Source organism: Apis mellifera, linkage group LG1, assembly GCF_003254395.2.
Source record: "Apis mellifera strain DH4 linkage group LG1, Amel_HAv3.1, whole genome shotgun sequence".
Taxonomy (NCBI): domain Eukaryota; kingdom Metazoa; phylum Arthropoda; class Insecta; order Hymenoptera; family Apidae; genus Apis; species Apis mellifera.
The window spans coordinates 8,419,630-8,438,460 of record NC_037638.1 but is presented as its reverse complement, the minus strand read 5'-3'; the positions used below and the strand labels follow the sequence as shown (position 1 = coordinate 8,438,460).

The 18,831-nt window shown below is 41.9% G+C and overlaps 1 protein-coding gene across 7 annotated transcripts in view; it reads right to left on the bottom strand.

Moving 5' to 3' along the window:
• Nucleotides 1-18,831, bottom strand: part of LOC408602 (MKL/myocardin-like protein 2) — a 285,759-nt gene that overhangs the window by 94,551 nt on the left and 172,377 nt on the right. Inside the window, exon 1 of one of the 7 annotated variants that reach the window (XM_006567940.3) lies at nt 15,762-15,784. The exons of the other annotated variants lie outside the window; for them this stretch is intronic. The gene's annotated coding sequence lies outside the window, so the exon portion shown is untranslated. Of the gene's footprint in view, nt 1-15,761; nt 15,785-18,831 lie in introns of those variants that run through there. 7 annotated transcript variants of the gene reach the window in all.

Genomic DNA, 18,831 nt, shown 5'->3' with positions numbered 1-18,831 from the left:
CGGACGTCTCAATCGGCGGCGCGGAACGTCCACGGTGGTCGACAATGGCGAGCAATCGCATATATATCCCTGGCGAGCCGGTGTTCACGCCTGCTAATCACCCAAGGTTCAGGCCTCGGTACGAGGGTGATTAATGGATCGAGGCCGCGTCTCGGGTACCGCGGGACAAAGTTACGAGCCAACCTACCGCAGCCCTATATCAATCCTGATTTCCTGAGGCTGCTCTCACAAAGGGGCCCTTCTCCCCCCTCTCTCCTTCTCGCCGCAGATCCCAATGCCCATGCCAGATTCCTATGGCACGGTACAATGAAAAGGCATGCGTCTTATCCTGTCCCGATTTATTCAGGCCTCCTCCCCTCCCCCGAACTAAAATTGTGCATTAAAAACACGTGTACACACGGCGGCGTTATTGCGCGGATTTGTATCTTTCGAGAGAATGGCATTTCTTTCCATCTCGTCACGAAACGATTGACGAGGTTTCGGTAAATATTCGATGATTTTTGACGATGGTATCGATCGTCAAAAATTGGACACGATATTTTATCGATATCAAGAAGAGTTTGTTAAGAGTAAATTCAACAAGCAATTATCAATTAAGAGAAAATGGTGGTGAGTTGCCTATAGCAAGGAGGTAATATCTCTGCGCGTAATCGATTTTCGGAAAAATATAACGATCCAATATTAAGATTAAGTTCAACAAGCAACTGTCAATTACCAAGAGAAAATGGTGGTGAGTTGCCTATAGCAAGGAGGTAATATCTCTGCGCGTAATCGATTTTCGGAAAAAAATATAACAATATTACATAAGATGCGTGATTATATTTTTGTAATTTTAATAGAACGCGCACGAAAGTTAGGACGGATGAAACAACGCATACATCCGTTGTTACCCATCCGGTAGTCCCCGTTTCCTCGACGACATCGTTCGCGCCGCTCATCAACAATGCATTAACACGTGGCCAGAACGTGATACTGCAATCGGTGCGAGTCGGCCAATCGTATGCCGTCGGTACCGTTAAACCGAAAGAAAAAGCAAAAGGGGAAGAGAGAGAGAGAGAGAGAGAGAGAGAGGAGGAATTGTCGCGGGCAGCATTAACCCTCTTCCTCTCGTCGGCCACGCCCGACTCGTTCGTCGCGAAATGATTTATTCGCGATTGCGTCGACGTACTTTTTCTCCGCCTCGCGCGCTATATCGACCTTAATTATCGGGTCACCCCATAAATAACGCGGATCTCTCTCTCTCTTTCCTTTTTTTCACGCCCCTGGCGCGAGCAAAAAAAGAAGCGGCGGCCGTTGAACAAGCGGCCTCCTCCTCCAATGGGATTCTTTCTTTCTTGAGGAGAGTAACGTTTCGTATATTGGTCATTAGCATCGGTCGAATCGAGTAAAAAATTGTGATTTTTCTTCCCTTTCTTTTTCTTTAGAGAAGATAAATTTAAAGAATCGAATCTTTAGAAGAGCGAGCATCAACGCGTCGTCTCTCTCTCTCTCTCTCTCTCGGATTCAAGTTCCAAGTCTCTCGTATATTTCGTTGTATAATTGCAAATCAGAAATTTTCGTTCGTTATATAGAAACGGGACATTTTTCTTCTCGTTTGAGGAGAGGAGGAACAAGTTGGCTGGATGAGACTGTCGACGAAAGGGGCGTCGAGCTAATTATGCTTCGTATACGAAAGAAGATTTATCGCGTTTGCATTTTCCACGGTGCGTGCGCGGTTCACCTACGTGGATACGCGTACCCACGTCCTCCTTTCGGACGTGGGTGGATCCTGACGACTTAATATTACCACCGCAAATGATATACCAACTTTCGTGCAACCTCGTGAAAACCACGTTGCGCTGGAATATCAACTTTTCATTAGGGAAGGTTTAATCAACGAAATTGTCCGTTGGAAAATCTCGATTTACGGATATTTTTACCAATCTCTCGATAGTTGGGTAAAATTTCAACCTGTAGAAGAAATAATAATAATAATAAAATAAAAGAGAAAAGTAGCTAATAAATAGAATCTATTAAGTTATTGTTTAGCGGAGAGCAATTATATTTTCAAGAGAGGGATTGAACGTCTAGGTGATTTCGTGAATCGTTGTTATATCTTATTTTTAGGAAACGTTGAAAAACGTCACCAAATATGATTCAACGCGTTCATTACATTCGACGGATTTTTAAGCTATTCGAAATTGAACGATCACGTATATATAGCTATAATTATAATATTATATAGTATACTATAATGTTATAACAATAATTGTAGAATAGTTATAATTTTAGTTAGCTTATCGTCAATGTTGCGAATGGACGATTTCCCTGATACGTGTGTAGAGAAACGCGGAGATAATGCGCGATCTTAACAGGTAGAACGGGAACACCTCTGCGGTTTGATGATACCAGCGACGTAACGCGTAATTTGGCAGCGAGGTTGGGATATTTGGAGTAAATTATAGGTTCTTTAAATGAAACATCAGTTTCATGGGTCGGTTCTCAACCTCGCCCACTTATTATTACTATTTAATACGGATATTATCCGCAAGGGAAAATGGTTGGAATTTCACCGAGTTTGGACGTGGTTAATAAAAAAAACCGTGTTCGGTTAATGAAGGTTTCTCGATCGAATTATAATCATTCGGGAGGGAGGGAGGGGGATGATACGCAAAGATCAATCTGGTATAATATCGACAACGATGTAATAACGTAAATTGATATTTCTTATCGATGAAAGTGTATAAACAGTTATCCAACATTAACAATGTATAAAATATAAAGGCGAATCTTTATGAAGGCGATTTCGACAAATTTATTCTCATACACGTAACGTGTATTTTAATTTTTACTAACATTCCAAGTAAATAGAATTTTGGATTGTAACGAGAGTGCATTTTCACGATGAATAGTTGAATATTCTGGTTCGAAGGTTTAACATTTCCCATCTTCATCGATGAAACATGACAAAGAACGTCGCCTTTGCTCTCGTTGCTCGACAGACACGCCTTATTACTCCTTACTATTATTTGATCATGATCGACGTTTCCATTCTGAGAAGTTTCTGATTTCATCTTGTTCCTTGATACTACCGATATTCGATGGAATATTTAATAGTCAAGCAAAGAAATAACTTTTCAATATACAAATAAATCAAAGAACGTTAGAATTAAAAATCTTGTTGAGGAAAATTCGTTGAATTTAACCAGGACAGAGTTAAGAGACGAATTGAAACGAAGCACGAAAGGCAAGATAGCTTCAAAAGTATCGATTCCAAGAAACTCGAGGTATCAATGTTCATTCATGGAGACCACGATAGATTGAACTGTCACAAGGAAGATTACATTCGTCATAAGACATAAACCATAATCTATGATCTGACTCGAATCATCGAATCTTTAATCGACGAGGAACTGATGTCGATTAATTAAATATTGATTGAACTCTGAATCTATATAAATGGAAGAAATAGAAAGGTATATACTTAATTTCCACCGAAATGGATCACATTAATGATGTCTTATACCGCCTGAATCCACTCGAATCACAAAGATACATGGTGGATTCCTCCTCATCTTTAATCGACGAGAAACTAGTATCGATTAATTAAATATTGATTGAACTCTGAATCTATATAAATGGAAGAAATGTAAAGGTATATACTTAATTTCCACCGAAATGGATCAAATTAACGATGTCTTATGCCGCCTGAATCCACTTGAATCACGAGGATACATCGTGGATTCCTTCTCATCTTTAATCAACGAGGAGCTAATGTCGATTAATTAAATATTGATTGAATTCTGAATCTATATAAATGGAAGAAATGTAAAGATATACGCTTAATTTCAATAGATCAAATTAATGATGTCTTATGCCGCCCGAATCCATCGATCTCGCACGAACAATCGAACACTAGATCCTCTATAACATATATTAATTCTTTACAGAATTAATTTACAGAAATATTTTAAATGAATTAATATTCATCAGAGTCGTGATGAATTGATATTAAATGAAGTATAATAATTTTCTTCCTCTATCTTTTTGTATATACAATCAAAGACACATGTACATACATTGTAAGGCTGATATTATTCAAATGTTAAAAGGCCTATTCCTCTTCCAGCCTCGCGTACGTCGGTCAATCATCCGTCAAAGTTATCGATTCGATCGGAGCGATTGTGAACGACGCTTAATCGACTCCCCCTCCTCTCGAGGCTTGCTTGCTTGGTTGTCGGTGTTGCAAGCGAATTCCTCGCAAGCTGGTTGCAAACGCGCTCATTATGCGGTGGCATCTAAACGCGTCCAACCCAATGCCGGGGGATCACGCGATCGTTTCTCGCGGCCGGATGTTAATTTAAGAAGGCGGCTCCTCGAGAACACGCCCCCCCGCTGGATTCGATCCGATCGAATCTCTCGTGTTCGCTTCTGAAAAATCTCCCGTTTCCCATGGAATCGAGATCGAGGGTATATTATGTGACGCCATAAGTGGAACACGCCTTCTCATTCCTCTCCATCAAGAGGAATAGACGAATATCGGTTGAAATTATGGGATTAAAATATTGATGAGAGGAAAAATATTGATGAGGGGAACGATTCGATTCTCTATATTGATTTAATTTCAATACGAATTTTCTCGCGATGAGTTTATATTGAGATATGTATAATACGAAACGGAAACACGACAACGTGGGAAAAGCGAGGTTTAAGTTAAAGAATTAAAAAATGGATGTAAGATATATTCTTTCTTTTAGAATAATAACAAATAAACAATTGAGAAGATGAATGAGAATGTTGAACAAGATAAATCTTCGGTTTTTAAATATCCACCTTCTCTCATGGAACGATGGAAGGTGGACGGATTTATCTCTGTTCGGTCGCGTGACGAACGAATGACGAAAGGTCCTCCTCGGAACGGCGCCGATGACACGGTGAAAATAACACGGGTGACGACTTTGTCCGCGTTGGATGTAATTGTTTCTCCCGTTCGCCTCTCGTTTAAAACCGTGGCAAATTACACGTTCCCCGCCAATTTTCTTCGTTCTAGATTATACCGTGTGTTTATTCGATAATAATCTCGTACGGGATCACGTGTCGAGAGGACGAGGCGGATTATTCGTGTTTAACGCTTATTACGCTACCGTTGCGTGCCGATCGGTATTAGTAATAAATCTACATTTAATGCGCTATAAATGGGCATCGGGAATAATATCTCTCGTTAACTCATCTCTCGTTACAAATCGCTCGTGTCTTTCGAACCTTTCCTTACCTCTCCTTTTTTTTTTCTTAAGAAAATGTGAAAAACTGACCCCGTTTAATTTGCGCTCTAAATTGCTCTCGTTTTTTAAACTCGTTTTTGGCTCGACTTTTTCCAAAACTTATCGTCCAATTGTTACATAATTTCGATACACGGAGTACTTGGAGTGGGTTTTATAGATGATATTATTATTAGAAGGGAAGACTCAATTTAAATCCCTGTCGAGGGTATCTTAATCATCCGTGTGACGTCATTGTGCTTGCAGATATATTGTTCGCACTTCCGCAAATTGCTATTAATCGCGGCCTGTGATTAATGACGACAAGTCGCGAACCCGATATCTCTTGTCGATCGATCGATGAATAATCGATCGGAGTATTGCCGCTCTATAAAACGATTCTAAAAAAAAAAAAAAAGAAGAAAAAGAAACGGCGCTCGCGTTACTCACCGCTTTTTTTACCTCGCTTGAATCGCAGGTATCAAAGGTCGATGGAAAATAACAACATGCCACGGACCTCTTTTTTTTTATTGCGAAACAAAGATTCTACGAATTTAAAGATTGAGAATCCTCGAAAAGGTTCAAAAAATCGATTTTTGAACCGATCGAAGCGAGAAATAATATCGGAGGGAATAAGGGAAAGATGAGCAGACGAAAAGAAATTCCTCGAGGTTACTAGAAGCTCAGGTGTCGTGCGTGCGTGCAGGACGGGTGGCAAGCGAGAAATCGACGAAACGATGCGTCGAGTGTTTCTCGCGGACGGCCGATAATTATCGAGAAAACGCGCAACGCCCATTCGATGATTAATTGAATATTAACGACGACTGTTGCTCGCCTTGTAATTAGGTTTCGAGAGCAACTCGACTCGCTTACGCGTTGAGACGTTGAGAAACGATTTTTAAGGCCGTGGAACGCTGCTGAATGGGAGAAATAATCGAAAACGGTAACTTTTGTCGCGAGACGTAACGATTTTATATTCTTGAATGTAAATTTCTCCTCTGTCTCTTTTCGATCAAATTATTGTGTAACAAAGATACACAAGTATCACACATTCAAATATATTTTTATCAAATTTTATAACAGATCATTCGTTAAAAAAACTGGAAAAAACTCGAGTGAAAGATAATACAGCTCCTTTCGTCGTTTGGTAACGTAAAGGTAAGGAGGAGAAATTTCGGGGCAGGCAGGCTTTAAAGGTCGTTCCCGGATCGAAGAGCGGCGTCGCACGGTGGCAAATTACGTGGACCGATTTCACGGCGGCCACCTCTTAAATGTCGGTCGTCAACTGACAGGCTAACGATCACGTGGCCGAATTGATGACTACCGTTACCTTAATCACAGGTCGGCAATCGCGGCTAACAAGTTAAGGATCGAGGGGGGTGGGGGGCCCTGTGCGTAGTCGCGTGTTGTAACCGCGGCAAACGAGCCATCGATCAGTATTCCAGCGCAACTCCCTCCCTTTCCACCTATTTTCCACGGTGTACGATTATTGGAAATTGCTGAAATCGTGATCAACGGGGTTTATCACACTCGATGGGTCAAAGTTGAAAGATCGATATCATGTGGATGTTTCAGAAATCAATTTTTTTCTCTAAATTAAACAATCGACTCGATTATTATTGGCGAATTCAAGCAGAGGTAGAAAAATAATTATTCAATCATTTTTCTAATATTATTTTTTTTCAGGTGGTTGAAAATAAATTACATCAATCATGCTACAAAATTTCGTCAATGCATTAATCGAAGTCAACTATTCTGTCGCATCGATTCGGAAATTGCTGAAATCGTGATCAACGGAGTTTATCACACTCGATGGGTCAAAGTTGAAAGATCGATATCATGTGGATGTTTCAGAAATCAATTTTTTTCTCTAAATTAAACAATCGATTCGATTATTATTGGCGAATTCAAGCAGATAAGTAAATAATTATTCAATCATTTTTCTAATATTATTTTTTTTCAGGTGGTTGAAAATAAATTACGAATCATGCTACAAAATTTCGTCAATGCATTAATCGAAGTCAACTATTCTGTCGCATCGATTCGAAATAAATCGCAATTCCGAACGAAGAGATTGAGATCGGGATGAAAAAAAACTCCGCCTCGGAATGGAAAGATCTCAAGATTTGTCAGGGTTAACAGAGAATTCCCGGAGATATTTTGATAGTCGATAGGTTGACAAGACCAGTTGCACCGCTAATGTCGTCGTTAAAGCATCCCATTGGACGGATCACACGCAGCAACCGAAGCGGTCGCGTATTACGATCCCTCGGCCGCGTTTGTTCGACGTGATCGGCGCAAACGAGGAGATGTTCCTGTCGGATCGGGGCGTTTATCTCCGATCTGTCGATCCTGCCTCCGCTCCTCGCTACACCAAACACGATTCTCCTCCCTCCTCTCTCTCTCTCTCTCTTTCTCCTCTTCTCCCCACGATCCTTCGTGGCAAATCGCGTTTACCATTCGCGCCTATGATCGTCCCTTTCTATTTCGCTTCCTTTCGTTCCGCTATTCGAGTATTTCTTTTTTTTTTTTTTTCGTACACGATGTTCAAGTAGTAGATTTACAATTTATTGAAAAGGTTTCGCGTGATTTGGATATTTTTAATGAAACACTCTTGGAAAAGTTAATTAAATTACAAACGAATTCGAGTTTCTAGAAAGGAAGAAAGAATAATTTGCACGATATCGAGGGATTGACGGTCAGAGAGATGATCATCAGGCGATAAAACGGAAAGTTGAATGACGATTGAATACCGAAATGAATCACAGAGACCCTCCTCCATCTCCTTTTCCCTTCCCCCCCCTCGAGACTCGCGACAAAATGAATTTCATCACCGCCGGTTATTAATTCCTGGTGCTGCGTTTTTCTTCGACAACGCGCTCGCATGCCATAAATATGACAGCCATAAAATTCGACCGGTCACGTTCCACGGTTTTTCTCCCTGCTGCCGGCCTCCAAGGGCTCGAACGGTAATACCTCTTCGGATTGCGCAGCTTACAACAATCTATGCCGCCCCGCTCGGAATTAATCCTCGCGCAATTGATACCGGACTAAATAGTTGAGCCTTTTTTTTATTACACGTCGATCATTTTAATTCCAACGATCCATCTCTTATCGAATGCTTTTCCTTATCGTAAAAAACTGGACATTTAAATCCGATTTAATCGGGCCCGCCATTAATTATCCCAATCTACTTTCCGATTCATACTTTCGATATATTTTAAAGGGGATTTTAAAGCGTCTCTGAAGAGAATGTCTCCTCGACCGATAAAACCTGACTACTCGGTTTAAAGCCAACAGCTCGAAGTGCACGAAATCGTGGACAGAGATCCATCAATCCGCGAGTCGCTCGATCGATCGTATCGATCGGAAGGGTACGCGCCAGAGAGAGAGAGAGATCCACCGACCACCGGACGCGATTCTCGTCTCGGGCTCATCCGGATTACGCGAGGATACTTTCCCACGGGTTTTTCGCGGCCGATCCTTTTTCCAGCATCGCTATCTCGATCGAGGGATCGATCGATTGGAAATTATCCCCGATTCCGCGAAATATCGTGCTCGATTATTATCGGTGGAGGATCTGGAATACTTTATAAAGTGACTTTTTAAAGATGGTGCGAGTTCTTTCGCGACGCTAAAGAGGTGTGAAGTTTGGAAGAAGAATAACGAAATATCGTTGAGGATTGAGCATTCTTTGGATCTTGTTTATCCTGATAATTTTGAAGAACAAAAGCAATATAAAAATAATACGCAGGAAGATTTAAAAGATAAATAAATATCGATTCGAATATTAATTAATTAGATCGAAGGAAAGAAAAAGTTGTATAATAAAAATAAAATTTGTCGCGATTCTTCTGTAAAAATGTATCTTTAACGAATAGTTAAAGTAACGATATTTTATTTCTAGATCGCGCGTATGCGTGAAAACAGGAAATCCACAGTGCTTAATATTAATTGCACGAACGCGAATGAATCTTTAATGTTCTTCTCAATGCCGCCCGTGACTGCCGTGTAATTTATTCTTATCCCCAATAATACTTATACACAAATTGCAATTGCAGAGTCTCTTCTTAAACTTGAAACAATAAAATCCCCCTTCCAAGAAGGAACCGTGACTCAATCCCAATTCCATCCAAACCCAAACCCATCCCAAAATGAGACACGTATAAAACGAAATAAAACGAAATAACACATCGATTACGGCTGTTTCTTCGCCGCGTAATAATAAACGCGGCCCTGTAAAGGAAATCTCCTCCATCCGCGGATTAATTAATTCGAGGAGCGGAGGCTTAATTAAAACCCGTCTAAATCTCTCCGTCGACCCGATATCTTTTAAACATTCGGGGTCCCTCCGAGAGGAATTCGTGTTTTGCGAGCGCGAGCGTGCGTCGAAAGATGGCTAGACGTGGGAGGGGAGACATCGTCGCCCAGATGAATATGAAGCCATAGATTATTCGTTTGCGCCCATCAATCTGCACCTCCCCCCGTTGTTGGAGGGGCGAGGCGGGTCCCCCTACGTGATCGGACGTTCCGTGGCCAGGAACCGGCGATATTAACCCATTAACGTCTATAAATCGTCGCCGATGGAGCGTGAGTCGCCTGCAGAGAGAGAGCGTATCGCGACGAGCATTTCCAATGCCGAATATCACGTGGTCCCGACGAAGGAGGAGGAGGAGGAGGCGGCGGCGGCGGTGGCAAGACGAGGGCGGATGAAAAACAGTCGCGTGCTCGCGACAGGGAGAGGCGGAGGCACGTAAAACAAGGTGGAAGAGAACGCGTCACGTCTGCGGAACCGCTGCGGAAATGCCAGCTCGTGACTCGTCGGCCGTCACGTGCCACGGTACCGTGCCTTCGGGGACCCTCCTCGTCCACCATTATATTTCCCTTTCGCCTTCTCGTTCAAACCTTTCGACGACCTCGCGAGGAATTGTATCGGGTCAGGTAATAAAGAGAGAGAGAGAGAGAGAGAGAGGGAAAGATGTGAATTATCAAATTCGGCGTTTCGAAGAGAAGAGAGCACTAATGTGTACTATTTTAATTTTAAAAAATAGTTATCGGTCGTGTTACTACAGGAAAGATAATTGACACGTATTAACGTTAATTATAGAGGAAAAGATATTTACTTTAACGATGACGATTATTTCTTACAAATATACATATTATAACTAAATTGTCGGAGCGCATATTTTAATTTGAAAATGAAGAGGCGTTAAATTTTCGTTGTTGAAAAAGATTAAAATATCATACTCCAATTTTCGATATCGAGATAACGAATAATATTAAGCTTTTCCCCCCTCTGTAATTAGAGAAACAAGTTTAAAATTAACGTAATGAGATATAATTAGAGGAATAGAGATGTAGGTGTACCATTGCAATTATCTACACGTGTATTTTCTTTAGAACAAGCCGAGCGTATTATTCCCACGTGTTGGTTATGATTAATCCACTCCTCGGATCGATCTTTTCTCCACCACTGCACGACGCGATACATATTCAACGTTTCCGAGTAATCGCGTATGCAAAATCGGCAAAGAACAGTGGCGCGCGTGCTCGCAATTGAATTAATGGACAAAGCTGGTCGGAGTCGATTACGATTCTTCCGCGATACAAATTGATTTCGTTCGATAGATCGAACGTTTTTCAATAGCGTCGTAAATAATTTCGTCCGAGCAACTAACGGTTCTCTCTATAAATAGTGAACAGATAGAATCTCGCTTATTAAAAACACGTGGAAAATTCATTTTCATTCCCAACGAACAAAGAGTAGACTCGAATTTAATCGGGGCGGGAAATTTGCATGAAATTAATACCCTTGGCCAAGGGTGTGTCCGACACATTGGTATACGAGAAATTCTCTTGGCCGCAATGATCCTAATTGATACGTTTCACGTAAATCCGCACACGCTTTGCGCGAGAGATGAGTTATCGCCGACAATTATCACGGAGTGAAATATACCCGTGGAGAAGGTCAGCCGAGGTGAGCCTCGTGACAACCTGCGATTATTTCGAACGCGAGCTTTTAAGGTGTAAAGCCGGAAGAGGGGCGCATGCGCGATAATTATCGGCAATGCTCGGCTTCGATCGGTGGCCCACCCGATTCGAATACGTTTCATTCCGTTTTCTGCATGCGAGATTATTATAATTTCTCGATACGAACAAGCGTAGGTATACGAAAGAGAACGTATTCGCGTTAGGAAAAAATAACGATTCAACTTTACATTCGTAGCCACAAATTGTAGATTGAATTCGATCGTCGAAGAGAGACGACGCTCGAAAACGATGGTGTGATTAATCGAGTGCGTGATTCGCGTGGATTAATTGGCGTATCCGATGAGCGACAGTTAATCGAGTGCCAAGAGAATCGTGTCCGCTTCGAAGATATTAATTGATCACGGAGCTAATTGTGAGCGACCCTATCCCCCGCGGTTGAAAACAGTCCCGGTGATGCGTGTTTTCGGTGATTTACGAGTAACCAAGCAAACGAATTTCACCCGAAAATTCTGGCTCCTCCTCGAAGCCAGCCTCTTCTTTCATTCATTTCTCGCTTGACGCATTCGTGTAAATGGAATTCTATATATAAAATCTCTTTTTCTCATCCCATTTTCTTTCTTCATCCAATTAAAATTATCAGCGCAGTCGTTTACAACTTATTATCAAAAATCAATACTTTCCATTGTCTCGAACACTATCATTTTGATACTTTCTCTTCTCGATTTCTTGATTGCAGCGATGTCTTCTTGTCAAGAAGAGGATAGTCGAAGAACGAAGGGGTTGCTTGGCACAATCGATGGCACAATCGGAACGCTGTTTGCCGCAACAAAAGTAAGGAAAGAGTCGCGCCGTTTACTGGACCGGTGTTTTCGCGGTCGCCGTAATGTCGTAACGACCGCCGCGTAACGCCGCGCTCTTAAAGATAATGAGCGGTGTGATTGATCGTAAAGGTAATGACCATGGAAGCGCGCCTTGCTCCACGAGGAGGCTGGGAAAAAAACTCGGCCCGGCCCTGCTACGATTTCCAAAACTCCGCGGGAGGTGCTCCCGTTACTTGGTTTTATCCCATCTGAGAAGAGTCTGGGCCCGAGATGAAAAAGGTTTCTCGTACGGTGGAAGCATTGTTTATATACTCCCTCGAGAGTCTCGCGCATGGCAAGTTAATAGACTGTAATATAGGCTGTCCTTTGAACGAAAGACAAGTCGAAAGGAGTAAAAAAAGAGATGCACAGTTGGATTCGAAATTCGAAGGAGGATCCTCTTGGATTGATTGTCTCGATATTTTCCATTAGAAAATTTTTAATTGTTTTTAACATATGTGTAACACGTTTTGTTTTCCGTAATTATAACGAGTTCATTGAGAACGAAACCTAGGCTCGTTTCGGTAAAGAAATCGAGTATATCGTTTCGTTTAAAAAAAATCACTGCTGCTAATGAATGGAATCGGTTTCCTGCTTCACCGGTTCAGGCGTCATTTCAAAGCCATTACTGTGGTAAAGAGTCGATAATGGTCGGATAAAGGTATCGGCACAACGGAAATTACCAATTGGAAAAAAAGCGGGTCGGTCTGTTTGAAGATCATTAGTTAACGATCGTTATTTAAATAGACGATATTTAAAAGGGGAATATTAAATAAGAGAATTGTGCAAGTGGCGATGGAAAAGGAATGTCTGAATATCGATCGATAGTAGTTCTCAATTTCGAGAATTCAATTTTTAATCAACTTGAGGAACTTTTTTTTATCGATATTACAACAGAACGGAAATAAATTAATCGAATCGAGTTCCATTTTCGAAACGAGATTAACGAGTCTCACTTCTAACAGGACGTTGTCTCGTTTACTTGGATTTAATTTTACAACTTTAAAATCCACTAGTAATTAAAATCACTTCAAGACATAACGTCTTATTAATTTAAAAAGGTTTCGATATTTCAAAGGAAATGGACGAAGAAGAATGGGAGATAAGAGAAATATTAAGCGTGACTCTTGGCCATAAAATTAGCGATCAGGTTCGTTGCGCGCCAAGCAATAATATTCGCGAAAGAATGATGATAATAATCGATGACGTATCGGTTCCAGACAGATGGAAAATTTCGAGGGGTGGCCAGTAGCCAGCAAAGCATCGGGGGTCGACGCAAGCGCAAAGAAAAGATAAGTAAAAGGCAGCAGCCAGGTTTGAATATAACGTAGGTGATTTCAGCAGAATTCATGGTTGCTTGATTACAAGTAATAAACCGAGCGTTAGGACAAGATTTATGAGCATCTCCGGGCACCTATAGTCCCTGATCGCCACTCTGGGGCCCTCGTTCTTCTGTTCTTCTTTTGCCGCTCGCGGTCGAGCCGACCCTTCTCCTCCTCCTTCCTTGCGCGCGAGAACCAGAAAGAAAAAAAAAAATTCGAGTTTTTCCTGGAAAACAACCCTTCGATCCGATTTTCATCGACTACCAATTCCTTTCAAATGATATTTATTAACCAAGTGGAAGCAATTACGTATCTTTCTCTATTCGTATTCGTGAATAGAACGATAATTTTCAACGTTTCATTTATTCCAATATGAAAGACAATACTCCTTGCCTTACAATTTTGCATTTACCATCACCTCTTCCTCTTCCCGATCACGATAAAAAAATTACATCGATTCTTTTATCATCTAACTTTCATTTAACTCTTTATCATCTAATCGTCTAACAATCCCTTAAATTTCCGATCATCGACCGGAATGGTCAATTATCCGGTCATCAATCCATGTCCACCGTTTCCACCCACGAGCAGCGCGTCCTCGTCTCACGATCGAAATTCTCCGGGATCCGGCGATGCATCATCCGTTTATCGTATCGCATCGTATCGTAGGGAGCCGGCTGCTCAACAAACTCCGATTCCCGCTTACCTTTTTTATAAATGGATTGCACGGATTCGTCATTAGTTTATCTCGCTCGAGTTCTCACGGGCGAGGGCGTATCGGTATCGGCTTTGCCCGATACCGATTACTCTTCGAGACGCCTAGCCCCGACACCGCGCCGCTTTATCTGGCCAAACGAAACGGCCGTATCGTCGGCCGCCAGTCGGGTTTATTCCCCTTCGTTAGCGGACCCCGATAGTCTTCTTTCGTTTCTTCTTTCCTCTCCCTTCCAAGTTTATGCGTATTCCCGTCGATATCGATTTTCTTGTCTCTCTTTTACGTCGTCGATCGTTGTCAAACACGATACGATTTTTTAATACGAATTTTAACGCGGATTAATCAAAATTTATATATATATTTTTGAGAGAATTTTTTTTTCGATATCTCTTCTCTCCAAAATCTTCTCTCTCGTATTTACTTATGCAAATGAAGTAACGGATCGACGCGTGTTATTCGCGGAGGATAATAACGATAGCCCCGATACGTACACGGATTTCGAGGAGAAGGACATGCGCCGAGAGATCGTCTCCATTTGGCCTGGGTGGCCGATCCCTGTTTAAGCGTGCCGTGAGTGAGTCGTGAGGAACGACGTTGTAAATTGGCGGCGTTCGCCGATAAACGCGAAACGAACCGCGAATTAATCATGGCGCCCGTGGGGGCCGCGGGCCATCGTCCAGCATTCGTTTTGTTCGAATTATTACTCGGCGCGCGTGGCGTCGAGCGTTGGAGGAAGCGTTTGGAGAAGCGAACGAGATGACAGGTTGCGCGCGGAGGTCTTTATCAGCTGATCACTGTGATCAACGCCGGCCAAATTACACTTTTTTTCGCCGAGGATTTGGGGAAAAGTAATCCGGCGAAATTACGAAGCGCCTCGCGAGATTGGAGGCATTGAATTTTGAAGCGGGTGGAATAATTGGAGAAAGATTAATCGATAATTTGTAAATGGGGATGCGATTTTATTTTTTTACTATAAGAAGATTGAAGGATACTTTAACTAAAAGTTGAAATTAAGAAGCGTATTCTTGGATCATTGAATGGGGGTAATTGAAAAGGTCTCCGTTTATAAATTTCTGGTCCAATTCTGATCTTATTATAAATTTGGCTATAAATTGACACGAATCATTCCTTTCAGATGCTGGCGGCTTTTCGAAACGCGACCAGTTCCGTCAAAACGATCCGTATTTTACGCGACGATGAATGGCGATGCTCGGGGGAACGTGAGGCGCATATTTAGCCGGCCGATTACCACCGGGAAGTTTTGGGCCCTTGGGTGGTCGTGGCCGCTCGAAATTCTGATAAACACTTTGGAACGAGAAACTAGGGAGTATCGAGAAAGCCACATGTTTTTCTCCCTCTTCTCTCTCTTTCGGATAATTGGTGTGTTTTCGATCGGTATCGACATCGGTACGTGCAAAACTTTCATGTATTCAACGTAATGTATTCTACATTATATATATCTTATCTTATATATATATATTTTTTAAATTGTTTAGAAACAGGAATTCGAATCTGTTTCATTGTTTTTCTTTTGTAAAAAAAGTTTTAAAGTGTTAATTTTTTTTTTAATTCTTTGACAGCTTACCAATTACACGCGTACGTATAGAAATATTTAATAACTTGGCTTAATATTTACCATAATCAAATTTCGCTTCCCGAGAAAAAAACGATGTGAATGCAAAGTGGCCTTACCTGAAACATAAAAAAACGAAAAATTCTGTAAGATTATAAGTATATCGTTCATTATTATAGTTTAAAGGACTCGTTCTCATTTTTCATGAATTTCATTGAGGTTGAGTTATTTTTTAAACTATCAAGAGAGATTTATCCCTTGGAATATTATCGAGACGTGGAAAGAATCCAATCACAACGTGCACCATTTTCTCGAAACCAAGATCCTTGAATTAATTCAAAGAAAACTTTCCATTTTCTAATTTTTTTCAATTTGTTATTTAATCAAATCCAATCTCCCCAAAGTTTCTCCTCCATCTTTCTGTCCGCCCAATTTACAAGAGATCCAACGTGTAATCTCTCTTTCTCTATCTCTTTCTCTCTCAACCGGTCGTGTACACGAGCACAATTACGACTCACGAATAATTAACGCTCGGTGTTGGATAAAACGGTTTCGGTATGGGAACGGAGAGGAAACCTTGGACTGGATATTGCGAAATCACGAGCAGCGCGCTTGCGAGGCGACAGGAAAAAAAAGAAAAAAAAAAGAAAAAAAAAATTGGCGAGGATCTTTTGCCTCGATATCGCGGCAAAAGATCATTGGGCCACAATAGCACGTTCGATCACGTGGAATTATGCGTCGATGGCTATCGATCTTGGCGTGGAAGTCAAACAGCCTCGTTCGTAATCTTGGCCCCTATTACGAGGGCAGCCTCCTCGAGAGACTGCAAATCACTATCTTTCCCAGCTACGCGAGCACCGATGATCGTTTTACAAGCGAGACCGGCATAATCGTCGGAGGAACAGCGCGTGGTTACTTTTACACGTCGATGGAGGAAAGCGTGCAAAATCTGCCGTTTCACGGAGATTCGAAGCCCGAAGCTATCCTCATCAGAGAATATATTCCATGAATATCGTCTCCTTGATATTCGATTTATTCCGTATATATATATTTTCTCAGTGGAAACGTTTAAGAAAGAAATTCTCTGTCAAGTGTCTTCCCATTTAAACTTTGGATCAAAGAATTTTCTTTTAATTATCAGTCGAAGAAAACAATAAATAGAAAATCACTTTTTGTCTTGAACGAAGAGACAGAGCTTTAAGAAAAAAAGGAATCGCCTTCGCAATCAATATATAAACGAATTTTCTTTTAATTATCAGTCGAAGAAAACAGTAAATAGAAAATCACTTTTTCCCTTGAACGAAGAGACAAAGAAGAAAGAAAGGAATATATAGAGGAATTCGAGCATCTGACAAAAACTTAACTCAACTCAAAAAAAGAAAAAAGAAAAATCTAAAATTGTCCAATCGTCGAAACCCGTTCGTCCCGTCAACCTACTTTCAAGCAAGTTCGAATAACGGTGGAGACGTCGATAGAGTACGCGTCTACGACTCGAAAATAATGGGTTGGGGGGACGAGTCATCCGGCCGCATCTCGCCGGTTCATCGTTTTAGCATCGTCTTGGGCGCGAGGGTTGCCCCTCTCGCGCGTTGCGTAACGCTGGCGCCAGGCCGCAGCGCCGCGGGGCCCAGCGAATGACTCACCGTGGCGAAGAACACCGTGGCCGAGGCTGACCCACCTATCGCGCAACCGTCGAGGACCCGTCCAAGGTGCCTCGGAGACAGTTCGTGAGAGTGACTTGTTCGTCAGGACGATGCGGCTCTGACCTATTTTTTTATTCCGTTTTGCGCCCCGCCTCGCTGGAAGGACCTCTTGCCTCTCAACCTTGACGCCGGCTGCGATTCTTCACCCAGGATCGATGAGGAACACCTAATTGAATTCGTGATTGATACTTGAAGTTCATAAATTTCGATCCTCAAACTTTTATTTCGCTTGATTGAACGGATAAGCAACATTAGATGATCGAATACGTTCGAATGGAATGTAAAATTCTTCATTCAAATAACTTCAAAATACTCGAGACTTAGTCTATTCAAAGTGGAACGAAAAAAGAAGAGTGAAATTGCTCGAGCTTGCATAATCTGGATAGAGGAGAAGTGATAAAAGGGCGGTGGATCTCGCGGTCGAGATCGGGAGCCGAAATGGCGATGGAGGGAGGGGCTTTATTACAACGGGCCAGGATATAAAACTGCGAGAAGGCTGGCCGGAGCGGTGGTAAAACAGCTCGAGAGAGCCGGTCCACCGAGGTTCGCGATCCCGTCGACCGGCTATACTTTCTTTCTCGGCCTCTCACGCGGCATCTCACGAGCGGCCTGACCTAAATGATCATCGAATGCTCGCTTCGCTCGGCTTTTATCGCCCAGCGAACCCGCTCTTGCTCCCTCGCGTAAGATTATCGTTCGTCCTTCGATCGAGTAGTATTCTTCTCGTTTGTTCCGAATTCCAATATCCCCTTTCTTCGTCGTCCTCCGCACTTGCCAATTTTTCTCACTGCGAGAGGATCGTGCGAGTAAGAGTATTTCTTCTCTATTTATCGTCGCTTTTTATCACCTTGGATTATCTATTCCTCGTACTTGTAACAGAGTGTTTGCATATATTGCATTAATAGATATTGCATGCTTGCACAGTAATTTAGATAACGAACGAACGATAAATAGAATTTTAGTCTAATCGAAGAAAATTTCGATAAATGGGACTCCCCTTAATAGATTCGAACTTAATTTCTTTCTTTAATTTATTCCAATGACATCGAATGGACTTCCTTATTATTCCAAATAACAAATTGTCAAAGGAGATATTCAAATTTCACAATCTTTCTCTTCGTTAATACACGTAGCATCGACATCCATCATGTTCAAATCTCTCGTCGTCATCGAAATCGTGTAATTCGATACGTAACGGCGCATCGAAATCGAGGCGACGACGTCAAACTCGTTACGTTAATGTCCGAGGCCCGATGTAATTTCGATACATGACGCGTTACACAGATTTTACATCCGATAAATTATGCAAATCGCGGCCGAGGAGAAATTGGAAATTCGACCGTGCAAATTCGATTCGCCATGGAAATTCGCCGCGGCCCGGCTCCCGTTCCTTTCCTCTAATTACACGCGAGCGCGATCCGCGACCCGGT